Genomic DNA, 26,843 nt, shown 5'->3' on the forward strand with positions numbered 1-26,843 from the left:
AGTTTCCATGTAGTAGAATATACAAATTACCCAACTCTTAAGAATTACCTTAGAACCCCTTGCTGCTCCTCAGCTGCAATCATGCACATGATTTGCAGGGGCACCATGCATCATGCACTATGAATGAGTGATTCTAGTTTCCAGAGCAGGACAGTGGAGCACCCTATCAGCACTATTTCTAAAATCACACTCAGAATACAGTTATATTGGGATCTGTTTACCTCTTATGTTAGAAAAGGCAGTATTGAAAAGGTCAGAATTCCAAATACAACCATGACAGAACAGTCATGTAGGCAGCCTAGGAAACTAGAGCTTCTGAGTAGTGTGTGTTCTAAAGGAATCTGAGATTTTTTGCTTCCATGGGTAGATGATAGATAGATAGATGATAGATAATAGATGATAGATAGATAGATAGATAGATAGATAGATAGATAGATAGATGATAGATAGATGATTGATAGGTAGATGATTGATAGATAGATAATAAATAGATAATAGAAACTGATATCTCCAAACTATTTCATCTCTTTCTCTTCACAGTGCTTCCAGAACATCACTCCATCCATTACCAGTTTTACTATCTCGATAACTTTTCATCTCATACCCCTGATACTAAAAGGCTTAGACTTTAACTTTCATTTCTGTTAATACCCATCCTTGTATGTCATTTCCAGCTCACAGTACATTATCAAATGTTTTTCTTCAGCTCCAATTTTCCTCTTGGATGATGACATGTACCTTGATATTTCTTCTTGGATAAATATAAATAGTTCTGTTTTTATTTTCACAGAACTTATGATAATATAAAATACATTCACCCATTTAGGTGTTTGTTTTTGTCTGTCCACCCTTATGACCTTACAAAATGCAAGCACCACATAGGCAGCTGCTTTAAGCTTTTGTTCAGAGCTCTATTCCTGTGGCAAATAATAATTGAGCACATAATACGTGCTCAATAAATAATTGTTAAAAGAATAATCTATTTCTGTAAGTTTCCTAACATATTTGAGGTATCTCTTTATAAATGTCATTTTCATCCATTTTAAGAAATTGTCAGGTCAGGACTTGTTAAGCTGATTTTAGCTAAGAATAAGAATAAATCTTATGTTATTTGCTTTTAGGTTCTGAAAAGCCTTCATTGCCCTCTAAAATCACACATTTATTTTTTTATTTTACTTCTTTTAATAGTCTTTTCAATGCTGAAACTTCAATACAATTGCAATTATGTTGTGTACATTATAAAATATGAAAAATTTTAATTAATTTACTTAAATATCCAGATATCAAAATTGTCTTAATTCTAGAACAAATATATTTTTAATAATAAATTTTAATATTATTTTATTTTTATTTAAACTTACTATTAATACCTCATTTTAATATTAACTATGTATTAGGCAAATGCTAAATGTTTCAAATGGATTATACACTTAATACTCAGACCTCTATCATGGGTATATTACATTTCTGAGTCTGTTTAAGGGGTCCCCAAACATTTTACACAGGGGGCCAGTTCACTGTCCCTTAGACCATTGGAGGGCCGCCACATAGAGAGTTCCTCTCACTGACCACCAATGAAAGAGATGTCCCTTCTGGAAGTGCAGTGGGGACCTGATAAATGGTCTCAGGGGGCCGCATGCGGCCCCCGGGCTGTAGTTTGGGGACACCTGGAAGTAATTGGTTCAGAAAACAAAACTAAATTGTCCAAAATTGCACAGCTGAAAACTAAAAGAATTGAGATTCCAATTGAGCTTTTTATCTCAAGAAACAATGCCCTAAAACAAAACTTTGACAGTTCAAGCTATTCAATATTTTCCACTTTGAAAAATGTATTTGCTATTCATTTCCTATTATGTTTTCACAAGTTGGCTTCTTAAGTACTATGGAGAAATTTACAGTAACTATGTTTTATAGTATTTGTAAATATGCATAGATTTATATGACATAAGTATTGAAACTGGTTTTATATAATTTTCCTCTCCTTCAGAATCCAATTACAACTATTTGCAAGAAGAAAATATATTACCAATCACAAAGTGAATTATAAGGTAATTTTTTTCTGTGTAATTTTGGTTATATTAAAAATGCTATGCTATATATTAAATATATTGTTTATTATTATATAACTATATATGACAATATAAACAGTATATATGTTTTTAATTATAAATTTTTCTCATATGATTTTTCTTAAAATTTTAGAGCTATACTGAGATATTTAGCGGATTAGCTGATCAATTTTCTTCTGTGTTTTGAAGTCACTTTTTTAGAAATATCACTATACCTTTATTTTCTGTTACATTTTGGAGGTCTTTCTTATAGATGCGCTTTTTAAATATCTTAGAACCAGCAAAAGGGTGTTGTTATTAGGCTGATTTTTATAGTTGTTTCTAAATTTTCTTTTTAAAAAAGTAAAAGCTCAAGAAAAAAGGTGGACTTATGTAAAACCAGTTCCTCTCAATAAATGTTACAGTCCTGCCATTCAATGTTTTATAAATATTTCTAAAATGTAATTTTGAATATGTGTGTGCTTGTAATATATATATATATGAATGTAATATTCATATATATATATATATGAATATGTGTGTGCTTGTAATATATAATATATATATATATAATGAAATTACATGTTTTAATCTCCTTTTCTTTTGGCTAATGTAGATCTCATTCTTAATGAGTACTTATTTTGTTTTATAATATATATTTAAATTTTAGATTTCAGAGATATATGTTTTCTTGGCTATTAATCATTTTTTTCTATGTAAACCTATTTACAGATAAAATTCATTAAAACAATGATATCTATATTTGAATAATAGATATAATAGATGTAGATATTTTAAAAGTTGAGGTATAGATAAAAATGCAGTTTTGGTGAGTAATTAACACCATCTGATACAAAACTTGGCTTGCATCATAAGAAAAATCTTTTGAATACTTGATTTTCTTATGAAGATGAAAAATAAGGATACAAACTATTAGAGCAAAATTACTATTTTATTTACTTTGTATAAATACACATCTTTATACATATAATTGTCTAATATTTTAGATAAGTATGAATATTTCTTATATTCCATTTATTTGTATCAATGGAAAGGATCAAAAATGTTGATATTTCAACACACTCAATATTCTCAAAATCAAATTTCATTATTTTATATAATGGACTTGCTACTATTTTAGAGAGACAACTCAATATGGATGTGTTCTTAGGAAAATATATTATGTGTAAAAAAAAAGCAAATAAAATCTAAACCAAATTGTGTTCTATTCAATTCAAGGACAAGAGATACACAGTTTTCAAGGGTAGGTTTCCTGCCTCCTCTCCAACACATCCCCATCACCTGCATGTGTCCGCTGCATCCTTTATTATGTTGAAAACTTTGAGCCAGGATGAATTTTCTTATTACATAAATTCAGAATTTACTTGCATTGAATAGGAATTTTGTTTGGAATACCTTTTTGGATGGAAAAATTAGTGAAAGTTTAAACTGATCGCCTTTGTTAGTTAAACCTTAACCATGTGTTCACATGGACATTATATTAAATCTCACTTAAACTTTGACCTTTATAGTCATTACTGAAATTCTGTTATAAAATTCCATTTATCTATTCTACTAGAAAATTTTAGTATTCTATAACATTTGCAGAGTTAAGTATGAAGATAATATGAATATATAATGAATGAAGACAGATCTGGGATTACTCTCCTTGAGAAAGGACATTTTTGCTACTATATTTATTAGTATGTTAATAATTTCCTTCTGTCTCTACAATCTACATTTATTTTAATCTCTTGTTTATAGCCAGCAATGTCCTATGTAAAGGATATAGGCTTGCTTTCAGATGACTGCCTATAGTCTAATTATCTTCTATAACTTATATCTTTCTTCAAACTTTTCTTAGAAAGACAATTTTTAGAAAATCACATAATATTTACAACAGAATTCATAATATTCCTGTTGAATGTTTAATGGAGTAGAACTATGAACTGCATTCTAACTTATAAAATAGTTAGTTATTTCATAATTTTAAAAAATTATCTTGAGTTTGGTAGATAGTCCAATAAACAATATTTATTTTTAAGTGAAATGTGAGTAAATAATTGATACACATAGACATTCAAAATTTGTCTCATACCTTTTTCATTGAATTATTTTTTTACAATTATGAAAAAAATCACACAATTTATGTTTATTTAAGTTATTTAATATTTATCCTTCTTGTCTCAAAAATATGAGTACTGATATATTTCTATTTTATAAATTTCTGTAAATGACATTTTATATAGTTTATATTAGGAAAAAATATAATCTATCTGCTGTACTTACCCAATAATATTTTACAGGTTTGTGACTGCTTTCGTGTGTTTTTCTTAATCCAATTAGTCATCTTTATATGATTACATAGAGAAACCAAGTACATTGTATAACTTTCTGCATGGCATTATGTAATAGACTGAATAATTCTGTAGTTATTAATATGACTACATATTATATAGACTAATATTGAATGCATCCAATAAATAATGGATGTTTGTCAACTCATTTACTCTTCAAAATTACCTGGTGGTATAGGTATGATTATTACTTTACAGAACTGTGGGTAAAATAAAACTGTTATAATTTTTATAGGACTTTTGACAGGTGTTTTAAAATATCAACTAAAACAAAATAAAATATGGTTATATTAAGATCAAGATTTGTTTACTCTTGTATTCTTGAGTACAGAGAAGTAATACTTACCATCAAAAGATGCCAAACAATCAGCACCTTTACTTGCAGTAGGTTACATGGGATGAGTTAAGTGTCTGGTTTAAACTGGTGAAAACTATTTCCTAGTTGCAGTTGTTAAAATGTATGTATTTGGTTTGAAAAGTAATTCTAGAAAGAAACATTAGGGACCACCCTGTTAGAGAGAAAAGTGACTTTAAACTTTTCAGAGATTGTGCTTATGTCTACAAGATGAATTTTTTCTCTTGCCACACAGACATTGTAGATGTATGAGCACTTTCCTCTGGGGAACATAATAGAGTTGACAGTGTATGAGGAAGAATTGGATTATGTATTATTAAGTTTCTTTTACATTTGTTGATGAACAACATTATTCATGTGGCTTAAAGTCCAATGTTTATCCCTACTGCTTATGCAATAGTGTCACTTAAAAAAAAAGTCTCGCCTGACCAGGAGGTGGGGCAGTGGATAGACGTCAGACTGGGACATGGAGCACCCAGATTTGAAACCCCTGAGGTCGTCGCCTTGAGCACAGGCTCATCTGGTTTGAGGAAAGCTCACCAGCTTGAGCCCAAGGTTGCTATCTTGAGCAAGGGGTCACTCAGTCTGCTGTAGCCTCCCACTCAAGTCACATTTGAGAAAGCAATCAATGAACAACTAAGGTGCCGCAACAAAGAATTAATGCTTCTCATCTCTCTCCCTTCCTCTCTCTCTCTCTCTCTCTTTCTCTGTTACAAAAAATAGTCTCATTGATATTAAAACTTTCTTTCTGTCTGCATTAAATCTATCACTTTAATATTGCAAATTGCACCATCTTCAACTTAAAAAAAAGACTCATAAGAAAGATTTTTAATTCAGTGATCACACACTTAAAGTTTCATTTATATAAATCTAAGAAAAATATTTAATGTATATGCATAAAAAATTACATTTTCTTGGAAGATAAAAAAATGAAAGAATTATCTCAAAAATTAATGAATCGTTTGGAGTATGTCTTCTTTGAGTTAAGAGCAAATTTCCTTAAACATTTGTTTTTAGATATTCTTTCCTTTTTAATTAATTTTCCCTTTTATAATTATCTACACTGTAACTGAAACTACTAGAATATTTTTCCCAAAAAAATACATATTTGAATCATGTCGTACAAATGTGAAGTCCTTCTTACCAAGTCTGTTATTTACAGAACCATACTTAAATAACTATATTGAGGAGAGTGCCCTTAACATATTTATTTCTATTCTACCTTTCTGCCTGTGGACTAAGTAAAACACATTAAATACTTGGCATAAAATAGGTGGCTAAATGTTAATTGAACTGAACTAAGGGATTAAAGTGTTAAAGAGCTAGTTTAATAGCAAATGCCTCCTAATAGGCACAAAGTAATCTCATAGAGCAGAGGTTGATGTTAAGTGAGAGAGAAACACCTTGATTTTTGACTCATTAGCATTGACTAGTTTATTGGATTAACAAATTGTGAGGCTGGGTGGTTGGGAAGGCATTGACTCTGAAGGAGTGAACTCTGATTGACATGGTTTTGCAGGATAGAGGATAAGGGGAATACCAGAAGGATGTCAGGGGATGCTGACCTGTACTCAAGAAAGAGCTGAGCTTTCAGGTGTCAAACAGCTGGTTAATCTACCATGTGGTATTTCCTTAAGAAAGACAAGTTCCCAAATGCTGGATATTTTCGCTTTATGTGTATATATTATTTGCTATCCACTCTACACCAGAAATTAAATAATTGAGATACAATTTCATTTAATATTTAGAATAACCTAATTCTATTTTTTTTTCTATTTTATTGATGAGAAAGATAAACCTGAATAGATTGTTATTGCTTCTGGCACAAACACTTTACTCTTAACCATCAGGAATGTGGGGGTATACATAATTTTAATCTTTATACATGTACCATCATCAAGGCTCTCTTGGATTTAGAATCATTGTCTTATCCTAATTCTGGATTCATGATTATCTTCACACTTTTACTTCCTGCCTTCCATCAAGTAAAAAAAAACTAGAACTTCTTTTTCAAATCCCTTCAGAATATGTGCCAAATTTTGTTTCTTATGCATTTTTATGCCTAGAGTCTGCATACTTTTCATGAAAATTTTCAATAGATCTGTGACTAAAAAGGGTTTTATGTAAAAAGAAAACAACAAAGGGGTAGAAAAATATCACACTGAAGTATGGATCAGTTGGAAAATATATCTGCATTTTTAAGTGTTTTCCTAATTGCAATTTTCAATAATTCATATACACAAATAGTAAATAGTCACCGGAATAAAGTTTGTAACATTTAAGAGGAGATTATTATAACAGTTTCAGAAAAACATGATATCACCAATATACACATTTTCCGACTTAATTGCTATGTGTTTAATTATATATTTTATAAAATAAACTCAAGGCCAAACTGTGTAAGCATCTGCAAGGGAAATACTACCTTTTGCATTTAGTACCACTTGTATGAATCTATGGGCATTTTCAAACTTCCATATCCTGCTGCTCAACCTTCCCCAAATTTTGAATTATTCTTTAACTTATTACTCACATCCCAACACATCACAGAATTTCAATATCACTATTTCTTTCTTTTTTTATATGAATTTATTTGGGTGACATCGGTTAATAAAATTACATAGGCTTCAGGTGTACCATTCTCTAATACATCACCTGTGCACTGCACTGCAATGCACTGCACTGTCACCACCCCAAGTCAAGTCTCCTTCATCACAACTTGTCTCCCCTGTACCCTCTATTCTTTTTCCTTAAGACACAACTATCTGTGAACCAAAACAGTGATAACATTAGCTATTGGTATATTAGCTATTACTGTGTTCTGAAATTTAATTCTGTACTGCTCTTAAGATTCAAAACTCTCTAAAAGTGCTTGTCAAGAAACCAATTAAATACTGAAAAACTTCTCTTCTGCAACAGACATGTAAAAGCTTTTATTGTGCTTTATATGTGTTTTTTTTTTTATGAGTCATGTGGTATATTTAAAAAGGGGCCTGGACCTGACGTGTGGTGGCGCAGTGGGTAAAAGTGTCAACCTGGAACGCTGAGGTTGCCAGTTTGAAACCCTGGGCTTGCCTGGTGAAGGCATATATGGAAGTTGATACTTCCTGCCCCTCTTTCTCTCTCTCTGTCTCCTCTCTCTAAAATGAATAAATAAAATCTAAAAAATAAAAACACCTGAGACCCTTAAAAAAAAAAAAGAGGAGCCTGTAAATTATCTCAAATCATGGTATTGAACCTCATGAGTTCCTTTTATGTGATTGTGTCCCAACCTGTGATGAGCACTGCAACATAGGTTAGTTATCTCTCTGAATGTCCATCGTAATCTAATAAGGTAGATATCAATATCCCCATTTCTTCAGAGCAGAACTTATTAAACAACTCAATATAGAGCAAATGGGCATTCACATGATACTTTTAGAATTTCTCTGCCACCGGCCCTGTTTGGAGCCTATTTTTTTTTGGTTTCTTTCCCCACTGCTGTGATCTCTAATTTACTCCGAAAAAAAATATTGTTTTTAGTCACATTTATTTTGAGATTCAAATACAGGCATATTTATGTAGATGCAAAAATGTTCTAGGACCTCTTTTTTTTTCTTTTTTGTTAAATTTTTATTTTCAATTTATTGTGTTGACATGGTTACAAGCGCCCCACTCAATATAACACCCGCTGCCCACCATGTTGTGCCCCCACATGCCTCATGTGCAGTCTCTTTCTCTCCCGTTTCTCCCCCTTTGCCCTCTCCCTCCACCTACCCTTACCTCCACCCCATTTCCCTCCAGCTGTTGCTACCCTGTTGTCTGTGTCAATGTGACAGGTACATATGTTTTTTTTGCTAATCCCTTTACCTTCTTTGACTGAGTCTTCTCTTCCCTCTTCTCTCTGACAGCTGTCTATGCTGCCCATCTGTTCCTCTGAACTGCCTCTGTTTCTTTTTGTTCTTCAAGATATTGTGTGCATTTGATTCCACACTTAAGTGAGATCACATAGCATTTGTCTTTATCTGTCTGGCTGATAGCTTCATTTATTTTAAACTATAATATACTGAAACATAATGCCATCTACTTCAACATTATTACAGAAAGGGTGTATCCAGGTTGTTTGCGAAGACGTAAAATAAAGTTTGGGCCAGTTTTAGCATGCGTTCTAACTTATTAATGAGCCTGCTCTGAAAGGACAACAAAGGCCATTGCACAGCGCTGAAGAGAGGTCTACTAATAAATGGCCATTTATTTCCAATTTAATATCACTCCTGGGCACCAGTAAATCACTCAGTGAGATACAAAGACAAAACATGAAATCTTTAAGTTCTGAGGTTTCTTGTCAAAGTGTTGCTTCACACAGACTCAGACATTAAATCTGTTGCTTAAAGGCTGATTAAATTAAAGATATAAAAGTTGAGATCTTTTTTTTTTGGCCTTCATTTGGGAGATTAATTAGATTCTTCATTTATCCTACTGGTATATGATTTTCAAAGTTGATTGCAGAGAAAATAACATTACTAGTGACAAAATTTATTTGAAAATAACATAAGCATTGTGTAAATCATGACAATTCAGCTAAATTCAATTAACTTCATTTTATTTCAGAAATTTTGAAAACCATAAGGTGTATAACATTTGCATCTATTTATCTTCAACACATTTTTTTTTTGTATTTTTCTGTAGTTGGAAACAGGGAGGCAGTCAGACAGACTACCGCATGCGCCCGACCGGGATCCACCTGGCATGCCCACCAGGGGGCGATGCTCTGCCCATCTGGGGTGTTGTTCTGTTGCAACCAGAGCCAATCTAGCACCTGAGGCAGATGCCATAGAGCCATCCCCAGCGCCCAGACCAACTTTGCTTCAATGGAGCCCTGGCTGCGGGAGGGGAAGAGAGAGACAGAGAGGAAGGAGAGGGGGAGGGGTGGAGAAGCAGATGGGCGCTATTTTTTTATGTTTATTTTTTGCCAGTATATATTATGAAATCCTTTCAATTTCTTATGCTTAAATTAATTTCTTGAATCTTTTAAAAAATACCAAGATTAAAAATTTTATTATTATTGTGGAAGTAGGCCAATTAGTTGAATGTCTTTTGTTTGTTCTTTTCCACTGTTGAAATGATGATGCTGGTCTAATACAGGTAGATGAAGCCAAGTACATTGTGTGCAAAAGACAAGTCTCATAGACTCTCAGTAGAATTCATTACCATATTGGAGATTAATTTTGAACAGAAAAATATTTAGTGCATTCCTATGTTCATTGCTTTGATTGACAATCTGATTCTGAAAACACCACTGTTATATTAGGTTAGATAATGAAAAATAAGATTTCAAACATAAGATGTAGTCCCCTCAACAGAAGATATTAGATACTTTGCAGCTGGTAATTTATGGTAAATTACATCACTTTGCTTTTTGTCTATCATATATTGAAAATGTCATATTTGAAAAATATTTATATGCTGAACAAATAACCTAACTACTACATAATGCTCAATATTTCAATCGACTGTCATACATTTATTTATTTATTTATTTATTTATTTATTTATTTATTTATATTTTTCTGAAGCTGGAAACGGGGAGGCAGTCAGACAGACTCCCGCATGCGCCGACCGGGATCTACCCGGCACGCCCACCAGGGGGCGATGCTCTGCCCATCCGGAGTGGAGCGTCTCTCTGTCATGACCAGAGCCACTCTAGTGCCTGGGGCAGAGGCCAAGGAGCCATCCCCAGCGCCCGGGCCATCTTTTTGCTCCAATGGAGCCTCGGCTGCGCGAGGGGAAGAGAGAGAGAGGAAGGAGAGGGGGTGGAGAAGCAGATGGGCGCCTCTCCTGTGTGCCCTGGCCGGGAATCGAACCCAGGACTTCTACACGCCAGGCCGACGCTCTACCACTGAGCCAACCAGCCAGGGCCAAACTGTCATACATTTTTTACTGAATACTGTCCTTTATCAGCTGAGAGTCCAGTGTTCCAAGCAGTACTGACAGCTCTTCTTTTTTTTTTTTTTTTTTGATCCTTATAACCTTATAAGCAGTGTGATCTTGAGTAATTAATGTACCTTTTCTGTCCTCAGGGTCATTGTTTGATCATTATTGGCAGAGTGGTGTGGAGGTTCCTAGGTGCCAATCCTTAATCCGGGCCTTTTCATTATAAAGTTTCATGGTCCAGTTCACAGTAATACGCATAATGATTAAGTGATTGTGATAGTATATTTATTACATCTAAGAGTTCTGCTTTATTTATTCAATATTAAATTGTATTTTCTTAAGAGTTTGGCCATAGCTGGTAGAGCTTCGTCCGCACATGTGGATCTCCCGGATTTGATTACCCATCAGGGTACACAGGAGAAGTGACCATTTGCTTCTCTATCCCTCCCCCTCCCTTTCTCTCTCTCTCTCTCTCTCTCTCTCTCTCTCTCTTCCCCTCCCACAGCCATGGCTCTATTGCTTCAAGTGCATCAGGCCAGGTGCTGAGAATGGCTCCATGGAGCCTCTGCCTCAGGTGCCAAAAATACCTCGGTTGTGAATATGGCCCCCGATGGGCAGAGCATCAGCCCCAGATGGAGGTTGCCAGATGGATCCCCGTCGGGGTGCCTGAGGGAGTCTGTCTCTCTCCTCTCCTCTTACTTGGAAAAGAAGGGGGAAAAAAGTTTTAGAGACTAACTCAATTAAGTTCAATTTTAGAACTTGATATTCTGTTTGGAACAAGGAAAATGTAAAAATATAGAGACAGATACTTCTTATTTCGACAGTGTTAAATAATAAAGAATGACTAACAATTTATTATCTATAATCATGGTAGCAAACTTACACTTGTAAGAAATAGTTTTACTTTTCAGAAGTTTATGCCAAATCATTTAAAGGAAAATTTCATCGTATATGAGATTTGTTGAAAAATAGATTATCAATAAATGTATATGAACATATATGCTGAAATGTTCATAATTGTTAGATCTGAATTGTGGATTTGCATTAATATTCCTTAGTAAAGTTTTAATGCTCAGACTTGGCCCCAAAACAGGGACTAGACATTTATGTAGCTTTGCAGTCAAGGATTGCACTGAAACAAAGTTCTAGCATAGAAAATGTATCCTATGTGTATACCCATGAGTTCAGCTCAACCTTTTATTACACCAACTTCTTGCTGACTAATTTTTCAAAGATCAGATTTGAATAACAAAAATTTACTGTGAGTTTACATGGTGCCTTTAAAAAAATGAGATTTATCTATTTTCAAATATGAAAACTAGTCTCTGGGGAGCTAGAAATGATACTTTTTATGGAGGTAGGACCTCATTTTTGCCATCAGGGCTGCTATAAGTAAGGATCCATCCCTAAAGTCTCCTTAGCCAGTCGGATAAGCACATAAAGCATATACTCACACCATGATCAGGCCTCCATTGAGCTTCTCATCTGCCTTTAGAACAAACATAATGCAAATATATATATATGCTTGAATACAGGCTTTGTTATCAGAGAGACCTGAAACCTGGGTAAAATCTCAGTTCTGGCACTTGTTAGCTACTAGAGTTAAAACAATTATTTCTGAAGATTATAATCTACAAAAACAGGCAAAACCCCCACATCACAACAAAAGAATGTCTGTTTTGAGAAGTAATAAGATGTTAATAATTGAATACCTGACACAAATATCTTTATAAAGAGATCTCTTTTTAACATTTTTATAATCACCTGTTACCAAAGGTAGAGTACAAGTGTAAAAGTATCTTTCTTTCAGATTAAAAAGAAAAGTATAAATAAAAATCTGAAAATTGTTCTGTGGTTGGCAATGTATGTACATAAAGGGAAAAAAAAGAAAAACTTAATGATTTTCAGTCTCACTGATTTAACCTGTAAATATGTCTATATTTTTGCTCTTTCTCCTTTGTATTATTTTCCATGTTATTAATCTTTACCAGAATACTTTTCTACTCTTAAGATAATATAAAATAGCTTCTCTCCCAAAACAAACAAAACAAAATAGAAGTCAGAATTTGGGACTAAAACATTAGCTTACTGAGCCTTTAATAGAATACAAATCCTCACCCCTGACAGAGTAAAGCCTGTAGGAATGGAAGACAGTATGCATTCAATGGAGCTTTACAGATGGTACAATGGATACAGCACAAATTAGTATAATTAGGGACTATTACAATTTTGCTTTAGAATTTATCACACTTTAAATTGCATCTGAACTTGTAAAAAAAAATTCAAATATTGATACCTACTTAGCTAATCCTCAAGCAATCAATTTAAACATACAAGGAAGTTATCAAATTTTGCAGATTTATTTAATTATCAAATTCAGTCAATAATTATTTTTAAATACCAATGTGTAAAGCACTCCACAAAGCAATGCAGGAAATAATCTTATTTATGAACATTGTTTTCATTGTATAAAAAACTTCCATATATATTTCTTTAATTATATCTTACTCATACTCTGAAAGAAAAAAAAATATGTTAAGAGCCATTTTCTCATTGCCAACAAATTTTTTTAACATTTTAAGTTTACTGCTCATTTTAGTTTTTACAGTAAAATTTAAGCATAAGGCTTTGTCCTATAAACCTAACAAATTAAATCTATATATTAAATGCACTCGTTTTTTTTAGTATGAGCAATTATATTATTTTTGTCTTTCTTTCCTTTGTGTGTTCAAATCATATTAAAAATACTAAAAATATTTGTTTTTCAAGTACATTTTTACTTAATTGTAAATAATTTAACTTCATTATTGAAGTATACTTGACATATAAAAACTACCTATTAGAATATAATGTAATCTGAAATTAAAATATACTGTTAAATAATTATCATAATCAAGGTAGTCATCATTAACAGTTACACTCAGAGTTTGTACATAGATGATCATCTCATCTGTGAATAACTAAGCTTATACTACTTCCTTTTCAACATGCTTGCTTTTAATTCTTTTTCTTCCATTATTTAACCAGTGAGAACCTCCTGTACAATATTGAATGAATTGATAAAAGTGAATACCCTTGCTTTTTTCTTTCTTTCTTTCTTTTTTTTTTTTGTATTTTTCCAAAGTGAGAAGTGGGGGCAGCAGACAGATTCTTGCATGCACCCAACCAGGATCCACCCAGCATGTCCACCAGGGGGCGATACTAGGCCAATCTAGGGCATTGCTTTACTGCAACCAAAGCCATTCTAGCACCTGAGGCAGAGGCCATGGAGCCATCCTCAGTGTCCAGGTCAATTTTGCTCCCATAGAGCCTTCATGCAGGAGGGAAAGAGAGAGATAGAGAGAAAGGAGAGATGGAAGGATGGAGAATCAGACGTTCACTTCTCCTGTGTGCCCTGGCTGGGACTCAAACCTGGAACTTCCACACACTGGGCCAATGTTCTGCCACTGAGCCAACCGGCTAGGTCCTCCTTGCATTTTTCTTGACCTTGGGGTGAAAGAAAAACATCTTGTCTTTCAATGTTAAGTCTGATGTTGTCTGTTGGTGCTTTGTAGATGCCCTTTGTCAGTATGATAATTTTTTCTTTTACCCTGATTTCCTGAGAAGATCAAAGTCTTTCCTTACTATTTTGATATATAATAGTTTATTTTATATAATACAACTTTTTAAATTTTATTTAGACAATTAACTTTAACGGGGTGACATTGATCAATTAGAGTACATAAATTCAGAGAAAACATCTCCAGGTCATTTTGACATTTGATTATCAAATTGTCCTCCGTTACCTTTTATTTGATTTTTTATGCCCCTCCTCTCCCCCCACCACCTCCCTCTCTTCCCTTCCCCTCCTCCTTGGTAACCACTGCACTCTTATCCAAGTCCATGTGTCTCTCAATTTTGTGTCCCACCTATGTGTGGACTCATACAGTTCTTAGTTTTGTTTTTTTCTGATTTACTTATTTCACTCAGTAAAATGTTATCAAGGTCCATCCATGTTGTCGTAAATGATCATATGTCATCATTTCTTATGGATGAGTAGTATTCCATAGTATATATGTACCACATCTTCTTTATCCATTCATCTATTGAAGGGCTTTTTGGTTGTTTCCATGTCTTGGACACTGTGACAATGCTGCAATGAACATGGGGCTGCATGTGTCTTTACATACCATGTTTTCAAGTTTTGGGGTATATACCCAGTAGAGGGATTGCTGGGTTATATGGTAATTCTATTAATTTTTTTGGAACCACCATAGTTTCTTCCATAATGGTTGTACTACTTTACATTCCCACCAATAGTGAATGAGGGTTCCTTTTTCTCCACGACCTCTCTAATACTTCTTATTGCCTGTTTTGTTGATAATAGCTAATCTAACAGGTGTGGTATCTCATTGTAGTTTTAGCTTGCATTTCTCTAATAACTAGTGAAGATGAGCATCTTTTCATATATTAATCGGCCATTTGTATTTCTTCCTGGGAGAAGTGTCTGTTCATGTCCTCTTCCCATTTTTTATTGAATTGTTTGCTTGTTTTTTCTTGAGTATTGTGAGTTCTTCGTATATTCTGGATATTAGGCCCTTATCTGAGCTGTTGTTTGAAAATATCATCTCTCATATTTTTGGTTAATTCTTTACATTAAACAAACATGAATTCTTAGAATAAATGCACTTGGTCACAACATATTATCCTTTTATTTTCCTTTGTATAATTCATAGGATTTGATTTGCTAACATGTTTGGAATTTTTTTTATTATAATTTTATTTTTTAAGGGGGTGACATCAATAAATCAGGATACATATATTCAAAGGTAACACGTCCAGGTTATCTTGTCGTTCAATTATGTTGCATACCCATCACCCAAAGTCAGATTGTCCTCTGTCACCTTCTATCTAGTTTTCTTTGTGCCCCTCCCCCTCCCCTTTCATAATGTCTGTTTTGTGTTTCAAGGTTCTGCTAGGTTCACATAGTAAACTGGGAATTGTCCTCTTTCAATTTCATAAGAATTTGTGAGAAATTTGTCTGATTTTTTTTCTCCAAGTGTTTAGAAGGATTTACTAAAGAAAACAACTAAGTCTAGATTTTCACACTTTTTAAATACTAATTCAATTTTTTAATTGATATTGGGCTATTAAGTTTCTCAATTTCCTCTTGAATGAGCTGTGGCAGTTTATATTTTTCAGAGAATTTGTCCACTTATTCCAAGTTGTCAAATATGTTGGCTTAAAAGTTTTGTAAAATTTCTTTATTATCCTTTTAAAAAGTTCAATGTTGTCACTTCTCTCATTCATGGTGTTGGTAATTTTTATTTGCCTCTCTTTCTTTTTTATCAGTATAACTGTATGTATCAAGAAAATCTTGTTTTAGCTTTAAACTTCAAAAAATATTTTTTCAAGGAATTATTTGAATTCTCAGTTGACTATTTTTGTTACTTTTAGTGCTTTGAAGTTCTTCCGTCTTTTGGGAAAAATTGGAAAGTTTCTGATAAATTTTTTTTGTCAGTTTTTTCTTTGTTCCTCTGTACCTACTTGTCTGTTTTACTTAACTGTTTTTAATATGTTCTCTTTTCACATGTTTTCTAAGTTGATTGTCTGATTCTGCTATGCTTATTCTGGATTGTGCTCTGAAATGCAGTGCAGACTGGAACCTCTCCTAAGTGGTTTACTTCATATTTCTTTTGTGCAGTGTATGTTAAGATACTGCATCTGTGATTTCATAGCATTCATCAAATTAGGAAGATTTTTGCCTTTTGTCTTCAAATATCATTTCTTCTGTACCCTTCCTATTCTTTGATAACCTAAATAACATGTATAGTCAGTTGCTTAAAGTTGTTCTACAAATGCTCTTTTAAAAAAAAGTGTTTTTTTCTGTGTTTAAGATAGCTTTTTTTCACTATATCCTGAATTTACATACTTAGTTTCTTGGTTTTGGCCCTATGGCTTAGATTTTGCCATTCTGGGTTCATTTTTTTTTTTACTTTAATTTTTTGTTTGTTTTTTTAGGAGATTTTAGTAGGTTTGTTTTTGTTTTAGTTTTATAATGTTGAGTTTACATAAAGAATAATAAAAAGTCACTTGAAGAAATATTTTATTAAACATAGCTTACATGGGACTTCATAATCAAGAACATAGGTACAGGCCCTGGCTGGTTGGCTCAGTGGTAGAGTGTCGGCCTGGTGTGCAGGAGTCCTGGGTTCAATTCCCGGCCAGGGCACACAGGAGAAGTGCCGATCTGCTACTCCACCCCTCCCCCTCTCCTTCCTCTCTGTCTCTCTCTTCCCTTCCTGTAGCCAAGGCTCCATTGGAGCAAAGTTGGCCCAGGCACTGAGGATGGCTCCATGGCCTCTGTCTCAGGTGCTAGAATGGCTCTGGTTGCAACAGAGCAACGCCTCAGATGGGCAGAGCATCGCCCCCTGGTGGGCATGCCCTGTGGATCCCATTCGGGTGCATGCGGGAGTCTGTCTGACTGCATCCCTGTTTCCAGCTTCAGAAAAAACAAACAAACATAGGTACAATAAATTACACTGAATAGAATATATCATTTAGAAACAAAATAATGGGCAGTTTGAAAAACTGGTTAAGAATAGAGAACTGGATGAATATGTATAAATTATAATGAATAGGAGTGTCAAAGGAGGTATTAGAAAAAATGTGAGAGAAAACATTCAAAAAGAAAATGAATGAGGATTTAATATAGGTGTTTAAGAAAGATGATCTTACTTACTGGAGCCTGGATTGTCTTACTTATTCTGAGCTCATTTATTTATACAAGTGTGGTCAGCTCATGGGCTAGCTGGGAGCTGGCTGGTGTGAAATTGCCTCAGCTATGACTCTTTACTGCTTCATGTTTTCTCTTATCCTGTTGTAGAATGACAGGCTTATTCTCATGGTGTATACATACATACAAAAGGAAAGACAAAGAGAGAAGGAGAGAGAGATATGCTCAAAGATTTTTATTGCCTAGGTCAAATCTGAAATGATATTACTTCTACCATATTCCATAGACTGAAGACATTCTAACCTAGATCTGATTTAAGCAGAGGTAAAAGTATATGTCATGTTTTGATAGGGAATGCTAAAAAATTGCACTCTGATGATAAAGATTCAGGAGTAAATAAGAATTAATTTATAATTTACACCACTAAAAATTTTTTAACAGCAGAAAAAAACAAAACTGAAAAAGCCCCACAATACCAAAATGGTAGAATTTTAAATATGACTAGAATAAAGAAAACAAATCCATTTCTAAATTTACTTTGTAAAACTATATCAAAAAATCAGACAATAAATAAGTTATTTAAAACAAGCAGAAAATAAAGTCATTACATATAAAGAATGATAAATTTCTTAGAATAAGGTGAAAACAAGATAATGGATGGTGATTTAATATACTGGTGGACAATATCTGTCAATATAGAATATTTAACCAGCTAAAATACCAATAAAATGATAGAATTAAAATTTTAAACAAATACAGACTTTTGCTGTGTATAATTACTAAAAAAAATATTTAAAAAATTGAAACAGAGCAAAACACTTCAACATACAAGGAGATTAACCTGTAAATAAGCATAGCTTATAAAATTATCATACATATGAGTATATTTGACCAAATAACAGTAAATGTATATTACTATTAAGTGTGTGTGTGTGTCTATACAAACTATTATAAACACACCGATGAGGAAACTAGACAGAGTTAAAATATTAGATGATATAATGTGAAGAACTAATGTTTTATCTTGACCTGTCAGAACAAACTACCATAGACAGGGTAGTTCAACAGAAATTGATTTTTTCACAGTTTTTTAAAGTTTAGAAGTCCAAGATCGAGAAACTTCTATGGTTAGTTTCTGGTGAAGGCTTTCTTACAAACTTTAAGATGCCACCTCCTGTTGTGTTCTCACATGGCAGGGAGAAGGAGAGAGGGCACACTCTCCGATATCACTTATAGGACACTAATCTCATCTTCAGTTTTCTACCTGATTTACCTCATTTAACCATAACTACCTCCCAAAGATTCTGTTTCCAAAAAAAGCATCACATTGTGGGTTAGTGCTCTTACATCTGAATTTTGAGAGAATGAAACTCAGATCATCCATTAGTAAGGATGATCCAGGTAAATGTTTTATGTCTCAGAAAGAATAGAGATATTGATGAACTTGATGATTTTTTAATGTCAAGTTGACTAACTTGATTTCAATTTGTTATATTTTTTACCTATTTTTATAAGATATATATTCATTTTTACTGAAGACTCAGATTGGTTATTGGACAGCTGTAAAATATGACCTTCTTAAGTTAAAATACAAGTTCCTTTCAAAGTTAAGTTATAAATATATAGTAGCCTCATATGCCCCGACCAAAGTCTTTTATTTTCCTCAGAGTGAATAATTTATTTAATGCAGCACAGGTAGCTGAAGATTACTGTTCAATTACACAAATAAAAGGTGGAAATAGTGGTTTTATTTTTGCTATCTTTTCTTTATAAAAATTTTACTTTTCATATCCCTATAAAATGTATCAGTGTGGTGTGTCTTTGTCTCAATATAGCACTTATAAACAAGAGAAAAGCAAAATACATTCTATTAGGTAAAATAATTATTATAAACAGAAATAGAGTGTTAACGGTAAAAACAAAAATAGGCTCATAACTGTTGAAATTGCTAAAAAATATAGACAACTTCAAAATAATTATGGGTACACATCTAAATTAATGAAAAATAACTAATGACATTTTAACAAAACTTATAACTATAATTTAATAAGTTAACTAAACATTGACTGTTTTCTTATTTTAATATATCAGTTACAGTTACATCTGTAACATATTTATTTCAAATATAAAGGTTTAACTTATTCTCTTTAATAATCTATTTTATAAGGATTTAAGTTCATAAACTAATAAAACATACAGCTCATTTTGACAGTAAGAAAAATTATTAAATCAGTCTTCAAGTTGCCTTCTTATTCTAGGTTCAGTCTGCAAGCAAAGGGCACCAACAAAAACTTCTTTATTCAAAAAAAGGAGACACGACTCAAGTATTTTTTAAAAAATCAATTAAAATTGCTTTGTTTTGCTATTTAGTCTTAATGACAATGAATTTCTTGTATTCATATTTGACAAAACAAATTTTTTGAAGAGTTAGTATTGTTTTATATTAAGCTGACATTATTATTTTACTCTATCCATTCCAGTGCCCCCATTGTTTTATAGCATTAGATATCTATTAATGTGGCTTAAAATTACTGATATTCCTATTATTGATGTTTTATATATAATATAGTCATAAATATATTAATATTAGAAAGCTGATCATGTTCTATTGACTTAATCGGAAATAAACAAAAAATAAAAAAATCAACATATTTTAATTTATTCCTAATAAACATTATCTGGAAACCAGAAAAATTTTCATTGCTATAATGCAACTGTTTACTCTTCTCATAATGTCCCTAAGACTTGTTTCAAAATGTGTGAGTTGATGTGATCATTAAGTGATTTCTAAGGTATCTTGAACCTTTAATTGAGCCCTTCAAGAATTTCTTTGAATTTTGATCAGTTACCACTAGGGGGAACTAAATCTCCTAAAGTTCAATTTATAAAGTTACTTGATTTAAAATTTATCACTTATTATACAATCATACCATTTTGATTTTAAGTTTTATGTACAGGTGATAGTTTATATATAAAGATATTTCAACAAATTACATGAAGGAATGGAACTCATTATCATGCCTACCAATGCCAAGAAACAACCTGAGTACAAACCCTAATTACTTGTTAGGCCCTGTGCTATGAATCTCTTGCTAAGTGCATTGAAGAATTATTTCACACGATTGACAATGTTTTAACACCCATATATTTTCTATCTCCCTTTTCCTTGTCTGTATATATTTTTATCACATTTGTAACATCAAGATAATTTTCTAACAACACTTTATGCTGGTAATACTCTCTAGTTATATACATACATATTTATATTTAATGAAAGAAATGAGATAAATTAAAAAAACAACAACTTTGCTATGCTGGTTTCCTGATCAACAGTGTTTAATGGAAAATAGGACTACCAATCCCAAAACTTTGAACAATCAAAATCAATTTATTAAATTGAATAAACCTGAAGAGTCAGATATTATACAGTTAAAATATAGTATCAAAAATATAATAATAACAATTCATTCATATGAAATGAATGCATCTGTAAGATATTTGATCATACCAAGAAAGATCTAGTGATTGCTAAGTAGATACTAGGTTTAACAAGATGGTCATCAATCATCAATGGAAAACTAGCATTTATTTTTGTTTATAACCAACCAGATGATATAGATAGCAATAAATCTCTACATTATAGAGCCCAGACTCTCTAGTCTCTAAAATAGAGATAACAGATCACTTTGGGGTTGAATGTCAAAGGAATAGAGAACATTTGATTTAGAGAATCTATTTTAAAGTATTATTAGTAACTTACAGGCCCAGACTCTTCAAATCAATTTCTCTTAAGTTCTTCAATACCTTAAGGATAATATACAACCATGTCTCTGATCCACAAAAGGCTTTCTCTTATGCACAATTAGCAAAGATGTAAATGGTAAGTAATATTCCTAATGGATGGACTATTATACAAACAAATTATAAAAGTCTTCCCTGGCTAATGAATTTATAAAAACTCACCAGTTCTATTTTACATTCCTAAAAGACATAATAAGTATAATTACCATATAAGGAAAATAATAAATGCTTATACCTGCAATGTCTGGAAACTAACAAAACTCTATACGTTTTTTTAGCTAGGTTTTATGAATAATATAGCTTAATGTTCTGGATTCTACAGAAAATAAATAATGGCAGTAACACTGTGATCATATTGTTAATTTACAGTGTTTCTCTCAAAATAAAACTTGTGACATGGTACAAGAAACAAACAAAAATTATGTCAATCTGGGCTCCTTGCCTAGAAACACATCCATGCAAAATAATAATAATAATAGATAACTAAGGGAGAAAACAAACTAGTACAAAGAAAAGACAGCTGGAGAGGAAAAAAAAGACAAAATTTTTTATAGAATTAAAATGAAAATGCTATAATTATAACTGTTGATAAGTATGATGACTCCATCAAATTTAATAATGATTTTGTATATTATTGATAAAAAAATTAGATATGGCCACTGAAGTAGAAAAATAGCTATTTTAAAGATAAAGACTATTTTCAAGAAAATCTATTAAATGAGCAAAATTAAAGATTTTTTTAATGGTACCAAAATGTATCAATAATGGAGAAATCATTGTTGAGTTCCTGACTTTGTTGTCTAGCTGAAATAACCCCTGGTCTTAAATGCAAAAGCCTAGTGGGTAGATTTCCCAAAGTACTTATTCTAATCAGTGCATATCTTTAGGGTTATAGGACCTTGTGGTGATTGAGAATATTCAATGAGACAGATTATTAAATTGAGGCTTATGTGAAGTCTGCAATCCAATAATAACAATCCTTTTTTTTCTCTCTTAAGGAACAATGTGATTCTAAAATCTGGGCTAACTTTTTAACTAGCAACCTGATTTTATCTACTTGTAAATAAAATTAAAACATCAGAGTCTTGGTAACCTTTCAATACGTTCCAGGTTTCTTTTCTCTCATAGTCCATTCTCATATGGAAAATAAAATGAGATGACAAAGGCATCCATAAATGGAAACAAAAAAGTATTGATGAACTGTCAATCAGATAGTTATCAGTGTATGCTAGGAACCCTACATACATATAAACTGACCTAACTGAAGCTACCCCTAAGTACATTACGTGTCTTTCATCAGAAACTGTGCAGCTGGTGAGAAAAAAATGTGTTCATCCTACTGTTGTCAGGAAAAAGGTTTTGAAAGCAGCCAAAGCCATTAAAATAATTACTAGTCAGAAAATATTTCTCTTCTTTTTTGAAGACAAAATTTTCTAGCCCAAAAGAAATATTCTGCAAGAAAGAGGTAGGTAGTACTATTTTGCAACAACTGGAGAAAGGGTTAGCAAAAAGATAAATCAAGATATCAGTAAGAAATGACCAAAAGGTAGGAGAAAAACAAATCAGAACACAGTTGTTGATATTGAAGCCTAGGATTAATTATTTCAAAACAGAAAGAATGGTCCATACTGTCAACAACTGTATAAATGGTAGAGAATTGAGAAAGATGTGTCTTGATACACACTGGATTTAACAAAGGGAAATTACTTGATTTTAGAAAAGCAGTATCAGCTGAAAATGAAGATATTTCATCAGACTGTGGTGGGTTAAGGAGTTAACCAGAAGTGAAATATAAAGAGTGATATCCATGCAGAGAAAAATACGATTAAGACTATTTTCTGTTTTCTTGTAAGTTAAACACAAGAGATTTGAATATGTTTAAAGATTAAGTGGAAAAAGCTAGTGGAAGAGGGGTTGGACTCATAGTAAAGAAAGAAAATAATTGCTCTTTAAAAGATTTCTGAGCTGTAAATGAAAAGAACTCAAAATAGTAGAGAAGATCCATATCTTCTCTGGTGTGGAGATAACAAAGATTATGCTAGACACCATTGAGTGTGGGTTGATTTTTGGAACCTAATAACTTAATGTCCTTATTAAATGGGAACTTGGCCATAGGCTGATCATCTGTGAGTGCATGATAGATTCAGATATTTGTGGAGAAAAGAAATCTGCTGAAATAAACCTTGAGAACAATTAGATTGCTGTCTAGGAAAATAGAAGATTTCAGCACAATTTTAAAATCCAAATTGACATTGGAAAATATAATTTTTAAGTGCACCCTCTGATATTGTATGACTTAAGAATTATAATAGAAAGCTCAGATGTGTAGACACTATTTAACTAAATTGTTGATTATATCAAGTGTCATGCAAGGAAAGAGTCGAACAAAGTAAAACAAATATGTTAACAATATTGACTAGAGTGGGTTTGGATCTCACTAATTATGATATATGCTTTGGATAAGGGAGAACTGATGTATAAGGGAGAAATGATTTGAGCCTAGAGATTAGGAAATAAATGTATAGGAATAGAGTTGCACTGGAAGGAGCAGAATGGGTGAGATCTTGACCATTGCTGATGTCTAGCCAGTGATTTGCATATAATAGTTTAAAGCTCTTAGAGGAGGTTAATAAAGACAGTGTGTTTGTGTGTATGTATAGAGAAGTATAATAAGGGTAAACTAGAAGAGTGACTGAGAGTAGATGCATCACAGAACATTGAAGAGCAATGAATCAAGGTAGAAGGGAATATGGAGACATTGAGGTTTAAAGTACCAAGTGAATGATGTGAATTGAGTAGTATATTTATATAGAACAACTTCAATGGTTTCTGAGGCAGTAAATTGTTATAATTATGTGTTATATAAATAATATTTATATAAAATATTCTTTGGGAAGAAAAGAGATTGTGCACAATAAGAAACAATTTATTGTATGAATTTACTTATTTTTATGAATTTACCTGGAAAATCTCAAGTTCCAGGGAATCCATCAAACTGTTAGTGATGAAGAAGGTTGAATATTTAGAGGAGAGATAGTATAAATGGTTAGACAAGATAGTCAAGAATGGTGACCAGAAGTATCTCAGGGGAAAGAGTGGCATTAAAGGATTAAGACTATTAATAAAGGAGAGTTAGACTTCTAAGATCTCAAAGTCAAAGGCATAATTTTACTATGATGGAAATAATTGCACTATTTTTTCATACAGTGTATTCACAAATATACTATTACTACCCTGCTCTTCAGACTTCAAATAATTTAATATGGTATCATTTGTATTGTATATATTTTTTAAATTAGTAAGCAAATAGCCCTGGCCAGTTGGCTCAGTGGTAGAGCATCAGCCTGCTGTGCAGGAGTCCCGGGTTTGATTCCCGGCCAGGGCACACAGGAGAAGTGCCCATCTGCTTCTCCACCCCTCCCCCTCTCCTTCCTCTCTGTCTCTCTCTCCCCCTCCCGCAGCCAAGGCTCCATTGGAGCAAAGATGGCCTGGGCACTGAGGATGGCTCTATGGCCTCTGCCTCAGGTGCTAGAATGGCTCCGGTCGCGATGGAGCGACGCCCCAGATGGGCAGAGCATCACTCCCTGGTGGGCATGCCGGGTGGATCCCGGTCGGGCACATGCGGGAGTCTGTCTGACTGCCTCCCCGTTTCCAGCTTCAGAAAAATGCAACAAGAACAACAAAAAAATTAGTAAGCAAATAACTTGTCTATCCACTAATAGTATAAGTTTGTTGGGGAAGCATTTCAGAATGAGTTAAAATTGTGTAAAATACTAACTTGATATTTCAGTACCTTTCACATATTAGTTATTTAACAAATATTTCTAGATTGATTCAGTATCAAAAATGAACATTAAACATGCATGAGTGAAGAGATTAACCAACACATACACACACACACACACACACACACACACACACACACGTATATGTATAAAACACAGAAATAGACACCAGTGTAGCAACATCCAGAGAGAGATGGTGGGTGGTGGTAGGGGAAGAGGGCAGAATGGGGGAAATGCAGCAAAAAGAGACTTTGCCTGGGGCAAAGGGTGCACAATGCAGTGTGTAGATGGTGTTATATTGAGGTGTACCCTTGAAACCTGTATGGTTTGAGGGACTATGTCATCTGAACAAATTAAAAATAAACTTAAAATAAGTATAATGTGTTTTATATCATTGTATTGCCATTAATAATGCAAATAAATTTTTAAACATTCATATTTGCTTGATAAATTTAAATTTGGGTGCATAGCGTATAAAAAATAATTTTAAAATAAAAATATTCATACTCACCATGTGAGTTTCTTAATAAAATAATTGCCTTAGGAGTAACATCAAACTTATGAATTCTGTGATCTTTCTATATTCTTCTTTCCATCTATAGAAGTAGAGTCTACGAAAAATTATTATAAAATAGATTTAAAAAATTTAAAGACAGATAGGAATGCATATTAAGAAAGATCATTTTCTAGTAATTAAACTTACTAAATATATATATATATTTAAATTTTTTATTTATTCATTTTAGAGAAGAGAGAGAGAGACAAAGAAAGGGGGGGAGGAGCAGGAAGCATCAACTTCCATATATGCCTTGACCGGGCAGGCCCAGGGTTTTGAACCGGCAACCTCAGCATTCCAGGTTGACGCTTTATCCACTGTGCCACCACAGGTCAGGCACTAAATATATTTAATCACAAATTCTTTATATATTCTAGAAGAAAAACATGCTTATCCAACTCTAAAGGTGTATATTATATAAAACTCATATCTAAAGTCTGTCTTTTCTACTGACATACTGTATTTATTAATTAAGTTCAGTAGCTTGAGTTTATTTTTAGAATATATTAGTAAATAATTCTAAAATTGTAACAAATCATAGTTTTCTATAGTTATATCAAGAGATTTAAATAATTATATGTTTTATATTAATTTCTTAGTTTACTAAAAAGTCTAGATTAAACAATGAGAAAAGATCTAATATTTTTAAGTAAATTTATGTTTAATTATAGAGCTTTATTTTTTCTGGGTTTTTTTTAATTTTTTATTTTTTTTTATTTTGCTGAAGTTGGACATGGGGAGGCAGTCAGACAGACTCCCACATGCGCCCGACCAGGATCCACCCGGCATGCCCACCAGGGGGCGATGCTCTGCCCATCTGTGGTGTTGCTCTGTTGCCACCAGAGCCATTCTAGCGCCGGAGGCAGAGGCCATAGAGCCATCCTTAGCTCCTGGGCCAACTTTGCTCCAGTGGAGCCTTGGCTGCAGGAGGGGAAGAGAGAGACAGGAAGGAGAGGGGGAGGAGTGGAGAAGCAGATGGGCGCCTCTTCTGTGTGCCCTGGCCAGGAATCGAACCCGGGACTCCTGCACGCCAGGCCGATGCTCTACCACTGACCCAACCAGCCAGGGCCTATTTTTTCTGTTTTTAAACTGACAATAAAAACTGATTTTAGGTTTAATTTTAGAGCTTTGTTGTTTTTAAACTGACAATTTTCTTTAAAATTATAATGTCTTCACAGTTAAAAAGTCTTCCATCAACTCTATCGAGAACTAAATGTTATAATTGCATTACAACTAAATAGTATATCTTTGGCATAAGTCACATCAATATACAAGTGATTCATTTGATCAAACAGTATATTAGTGAAGTTAAC

At 33.0% G+C, this 26,843-nt stretch overlaps 1 protein-coding gene and 1 non-coding gene across 2 annotated transcripts in view; both read left to right on the forward strand.

Moving 5' to 3' along the window:
- Positions 1-1,997: 1,997 nt before the first annotated feature.
- CDH18 (cadherin 18) overlaps positions 1,998-26,843 on the forward strand; it is a 706,139-nt gene continuing 681,293 nt past the window's right edge. The window contains exon 1 of the mRNA XM_066374093.1: positions 1,998-2,048. The gene's annotated coding sequence lies outside the window, so the exon portion shown is untranslated. The remainder of the gene's footprint in view (positions 2,049-26,843) is intronic.
- TRNAS-GCU (transfer RNA serine (anticodon GCU)) lies at positions 24,499-24,574 on the forward strand. Its single transcript has one exon. It is a non-coding gene; the product is annotated as a tRNA-Ser (tRNA).

This window comes from Saccopteryx leptura, chromosome 1 (assembly GCF_036850995.1).
Source record: "Saccopteryx leptura isolate mSacLep1 chromosome 1, mSacLep1_pri_phased_curated, whole genome shotgun sequence".
NCBI lineage: Eukaryota > Metazoa > Chordata > Mammalia > Chiroptera > Emballonuridae > Saccopteryx > Saccopteryx leptura.